Source organism: Aythya marila (assembly GCF_965140915.1).
Source record: "Aythya marila genome assembly, chromosome: 11".
Taxonomy (NCBI): Eukaryota; Metazoa; Chordata; class Aves; order Anseriformes; family Anatidae; genus Aythya; species Aythya marila.
The window spans coordinates 5,306,414-5,312,696 of NC_139052.1; positions in this window are offsets into that span (position 1 = coordinate 5,306,414).

Consider the following 6,283-nt stretch of genomic DNA (forward strand, 5'->3'; position numbering starts at 1 on the left):
TCATCTGCTGAGTTCAGTTCAGGACTTCGGAGTGCCCTTTGCTCTGCCCGAGTGATCCTGGAGAGGGCTGGAACACAACCGGCAGGCCACGTCCTGCAGCTGGCTGGAGGTGGCCTGGAAGAGAAACTCAGAATAGGGGGGCAGGATGAAAGGTGGAAGAGAAATGGGAAAACCATGAGGAACATGTTGATTTAAGGGGGAAAGTGCAAGGAGGAAAGCCAGAGCTGACGGCGATGCATCTTGCTGGGGCTAATGGAGCCAATCCCCTGAGAGCACGGAGCTGGGATTTATTTGGGTGCTAAATGGGGCGCCAAGTCCCTGTTCAGAAGGGTGAAGGAAGGAGAGCTCTGCCTTCCAAATGATTAGGAAGCAATGCAGCAGGTACCATACCCGTGACTGAAAAACATTCCACAGAGCACAACATCAACATACCCAGAAGGCAGAGGTTTCGGTTAGCATGGACTTGCAACAGAAGTGGACTCCTTAGCTAGGTCACCCAGGTGAAAAAGACCCCAGGGTGTAATACTGGCACGGGATCATAGTTTGCAAGGAGTGTTATTTTATCCTAATCTTCACATCTGAGACAAAGATGCATCAGGGACGGCTGTAAAAACACGCACTGCCCTGTGGACTGGGAATCTCTTGGGGTATGCCGCACTGATGCTACTGGTGCCTTCACTCTCCTGTGCCAGGAAGCCTTGTGCTTTGTAAAGTTTCTCATATCTGATTAATTTTAAGAACTGCATCAGATAGGGCATGATGGCTGTGCTTAAATAAAACATCAGCTAAATCTTTGTGCAATCTAATTGGGGAGAGGTTGGGGAGAGATGGCTGATTATTCTTTAATACCTTAATAAAACCTTTTGGCATAACTGTGGCTTCTAGTTTCACTCAATTAAGTGAACAAGTCCTGAGCATGCACAAAGACCTATATTTAACTTGCAGATAGACCTGAGGAGAAATTAAGGGCAATGAAATGAGACTAGCTACTGCCAACAGGGAATTAAAATTGAAATATGATCAAAAGTACAACCTCTCAGACTTTTTTGTTTCTTTCTTGTATTTAATCAGTCATCTTAAATAGAAGTTGTATCTGCTGCTCTTACTTTTCTTTCCCTCCCGCATCGTCTTGCAGTATTTTGGTGCAGCCCAGGGTTGGGAGGCTGAGTGCCCTGCGCATGCTGGAGGTGAGGGAGAGGCAGCCAGGGGCTGGGAGGAGCGGACTGGGGTGGGTGACATCCCTTGGGGTGGAGGTGTTGTGCCTCTGCACACCCCCTGCTGCTGGCAAGGGACGCCCAGCACCAGGGGATGCCCCCACGATGACGGGGGCTCTGCAGGTGCGACGGGGGCTCTGCAGGTGCCGGCCCAGCTCCCACAGGGACGTGTCCGTGCTTACCATTGCCTATGAGCTACAGAACTTCTGTGGTCAGCTTAGCTCACCATTTCAAGAACGCAGAGCCTCCCAGCTCCCATCTACCCACACCCGTAGTAGCTTCTTGCTGCTCCATGTGTCCATTTCTTCAGTTACTCTTCCTGAGTTCTCACTTCTGTTTTCTTCTGCAGCAAAGCAAGTATGGGCACAGTCCTGGGCACAATGCATGGTGTTTTAAGTGTTGAAATCCCTGAAAAAAAAAATCCTTTAATGAAATCGAAACAATGAATTTCTGCTACATTACTCCTGTAGCTCAGTGTTGGCAAGGTTTATCATATCTGATCTGCAGTCTCTCCTGTCTGTGAGTTTATCTATCTGCCTAGAAGTAACAGGTGACAAATAGGAAATTTACAGCTGAGAACACCAAGGCAAGTATTCTTTATTATTAAAATTTAATAACTTTAAATGGGTATAGACTTTTACATTGCCCTGGCCTAGTGAAGCTGGAGAAGGACAAGGTGATTTGCAATAGACCTTATGTTACCATCTTGGGTTTCATGATTTTGTAGGGTAAGGAGCACATAAGAGATACTTTTACTGTTCATCAGTAAATGAGATGTTATTTTGTGACCAGAAAGCTGTTTGTTTAGTCTTTCCAAAGGAGATTTTAAGTACTGTGATGGCAATACAGTAAAGCAAGCAGCAGAGAAAAAGGCATTCAAGATAGTTTCCTTTACCATCTAACCTAATCAGTCAGCTACAATTCCTGTTGTGTAACTACATTGCAAGTGGCAGGTTTACAGGGACACCTGGGAAGTAAGGGAAGGCCCAGAGAAGCACTGATAAGAAGCAGTTACGGGTGCTTGCTTGGCTAGTAACTACACAATGGCCTCTGAGGTGGAAGGAGTTCAGCAGCCACAGAGGAATAAAAGTCACCTGGTAGGAGTTTTGTCATCCACAGATATTTGGATAAATTTTGTGTGCTAAAGGGGAGCATAACACAGCAGCCTATAGATCCCTAAGAAATTTCACAGGAGAAAGGGATTAACAAAGGCAACACTGACATGTGATAACATATGATTACTGGATGTTGATAAATGTTAATAATTGAAGCTTGCATGAAAAATCACAGTTTGGCTTTTATATAAAAGTTAAAGATGCAAATCCATAGATACGGTAGTTTTGCAAGTCACGTAATGCTTTATTATTCATATAACAAATCCTATAGGATAAATAAGGTTATACTGTGAAATTTTTTGCCTCACGCAAATGTTTTCCCTCTTGGCGAAACTGTGACAGGCATACAAGGAGGCAAAGGGGAAGAGGCTACTGTGCAAATCCTTTTCCTACAGACAGCAGTGCCTTGCCACAATTTGCCTAAGTGCAGGGAAACCCGGATTGTCTCCAGCTCTGGATTTAGCCACCTAGCCAGAAATTGCTGTCTCTTTGTACTTCCCATCAGCAATAATAAATATAATAGGAAGTGCTCCAGAGTTTCTAGGATCACGTCCTTTGTTTCTTTTATTTTTGAAGTGGGAAGCATAGGGCATCCTGTCCATATAGTGCTGAAGGAGTCTGGAGAACACCCCCCTGAATGTTCAGAGGGACAGTTTGTGGCTCTGGGTTTGCCCCATGAATGTCACCTCACAGGAGCTTTTCCAGGGTTTCTTCTGCTCCTCCAGTAACACAGGCTTCTGGCAGAGACCATCGCTGTGGGAACCGGCTCCAGTGCTGGGAGCAAGCGAGTCACGGAGCCCTGTGGTGGTGTTGCTTCATCCCTTCGACGCACTGCTCTGCTCCAGCTCGGTGCCACGTACGTGCAGCGAACAAGCTGGCCTTACATGGCGCTGTAATAATTCCCCGGCTGCCACGGTCAAAATTACAGCGTCTGAAGTATTCCTTCCAGATACTCATCAAAACGCGAGCGTGTTCTTGCCACCAGCAGCGAGTCTGAGTCACGGCCTCTGTGCGGCCGAGGAAGAGTCCGTCGGCACTGTGACCAGGGAGAGCTGGGTGCAGGCCGCGCGGCACCAGGCCTGTGGGGTCATGGCTTGTGGGGCAGGGGACAGGCAGCCCCCGGTGCTGCTGCTGGCCGGCCTGAGCCTGGCCTTGCTGCCTCGTGGCCATGCACAAGCCCAGCACCATGCCAGTGGGGAGGGAGAAGGAGGGGAACACCGGGTGAACCAAGGCAGCGCCTGCCTCACGAGGGAGCATGTGGATGGGGGGAGTAAAAAGGAGAGAAAACGAGCTGCAGAGTGTGGAAACCCTGCAGGTTTAATGTGCCCTTGCACTGGAAGCAGCGCAGGGCAGGAGCTTGTTTACCCATAAATCCACTGAGACCAATCTGCATTTAAGTGCCTCGGCCCCCTGGGATGCTTTGGTAGAAGCAGCAGCAGTCCTTCCGGGGCTTCTTTCTGCTCTCCAGACAAAGCATGCTGCTCGTCGTCCCTCAGTCCCTCCACTATGCTGCCATCCTTAATGTCACCTTCCCCACTTCTCCCTGACCTATTTTTGCTGTTACGAGAGTTCAGTTGATTAATAATGGCACATTTGGGGACAAAATGGGAGTAATGTCTCAGTCTTGGACTCTTGCTCATATATTACTGTATGTCATGGATGTTGAATACTCGAATTAGGTGTTCTTCCCTTTTCCACCACCTTCTCTTTCTCTTCAGGTTTTAAGCTTTGTGGATTAGAAAATGCCATCAGACTATGGGGATTGCCAGAAACTAATAATAATTAAAATTCTTTGCTATAAAAAGCGGTGCACGCAGTTTGAGCTGAAAGCATTAGAACACTTTCCAAGAATTCCAGCATATTAAATTCTGCTGTGACATTTGACTTACAGCATGTTAATTTTTTTTTTCTGCTTCAGTGCAGTGTAATGACAGCCAGTTCCAGTTTTGTAAATAAGTTCCCACACAAATTCTTCATGACAGCATGTGTGGGAGTTTGCATAATCAAGAAGGAATGTTTCCTTCTTCTCCGTGCTTCTGTACGAACCTGTCTCCATCATGACGAAGACGTAAGCCAGTGTCTCTGTAAAGCCAAGTGCCTGCCTCCCCGAGCTGCTGCTTCGGCATTCAATTACCTGTGCGAGCGTTCAGAAGTGCTGTATTCCTCGCTGGCCTCACTGACAGGCAGATTGAAAACATGAAAAGGAAACCCTTTTGTAACATTGAACAGCATAACCCGGTTGCAGCAGTTAGGGCGGGCTGGCTCTGGGTGCTTTGGTGGCAACGCAGCCTCGGGACCGGCGGAGCTGCTTCCCCAGGGGTGCCCCCGCGGGCACGCTGACGTGAGCACGGCGCGGCCGCCTGCATCGCAGGCTCCTCAGCACCAAACCTGCACGCCAGCTCCACACGCCTTGTGTGCCCGGTGCTCTGCAGGCAACATGCACATCGCTGGGCTGGACTTCTCAGCTTATCCCTCATGTGCAGGACCAGAAGTCTTTCCCTCGTGTAACGGGAAAGAGAGTGGAAAACGAAGACAGAAGGGTCATTCTCAGCAATTAGACACCGCCTTGCTCTAGTAACAAAGTAATTGCCTATTATACAAGTGAATTCAGATCAATGCTAGCAGTATTTTCAGTGCCTTGACCACACCACAGAAAGACACACGTTGTTTTCTGTGGGCATGGTCTCCATAATTCTGCCACATTTTAGATGATCATATCTAATGGCAGTTGTGCCAGTCTCATGTGCTAACTAACACATCAGCATTTGTTCTGCATTCCTACTTTTGGGGGATGCATACAGGCTCTGTGTATAAAATTAACAGGGAGATATGCTAATGTTTCTTTTGTATTGTCTGTTCAGCTTTGAATACTGTGTAGCACACTGTAAGGTGCCGTGGCATATCACTTACTTATAAATGACTTATGTGCTTCTGATATTACAGTAGGACTCATGTGGAAAGTGCCATGGCCATCTGCAGAGTGGCAATCTGGAAACAGTGTAATACCGTATGCAGCATCCACTCATTCCACATGGCAGTGAAATCAGTCTGAAGAACGGCACTGTTTGGCTCAAGCTGAGCACTCTCCAAAGATGAGGGCTATAAAATGATTCAGGCTGACGATACAAATAGATCGTAATAGTGCCTCCTGTGTAAGTCTGAAAGTGGCTGTGCAGTACCAGGAAAGTGTTTTATACCAGCTCTTCAAGATGCAGAAACATTAGAAGTACCAGTGTTATTCTGAGGGAAATGACAGGGTAGCGATGAGCAGAGCAGGGCTTACAATGGCCTGGGCAGCAGCTGGATTTCTCCTAAGTTGTAGCACCCTCATCTTCGCACACTGGATGTGCAAAAGGCAGTGGGAGCCTGGCCCTCACCGTGCAGCCCCGTCCTGCTCCGCCACGCCAGCCGGTCCCTCCCGCGTGCTTCCAGTGGCTTGAGCCCTGTGCAGCTTCAGCTGAGAGCTGTATTTTTCCCTGCAAGAGGCCAGGAGGGAATTCCCGTTGATGCTTGATGCTCAGAGGCGCGTGGTTTGCAGCTTCCCTTGTGGAAGTCCACTGAGGAGCTGCCCAAGCACGGCTGTAGCATTCTGCTGATGTACACGAGGAGCTGCGTGACCCTGGGCACAGGCAGAGGTCAGGCAATACAAACAGGACTCAGAGCCATTTTCACCATTCCCTGGGCTGCACCTTCCATCAGAAATGAAGTGCAGTGTCTGCCCAAGGAAATACAGGTAGAAAAAAGTATAATTTTAGTTATTCAGGGTCACCTGGGGAGTTAGGAACTGAGATAGAAGGACAGCTTTGAAATTCTTTGATGCTACTCCTGTGCTCAGTGAACAAATCTCACTGATCCTTCCACAGAGCTGGTGTTAGACTCTCATTATTACTGCAGTGCACGACTGACCAGCTGCTGCCTCCTACCTTTATTTCCAGCTGATAACTCCTTTAAAAG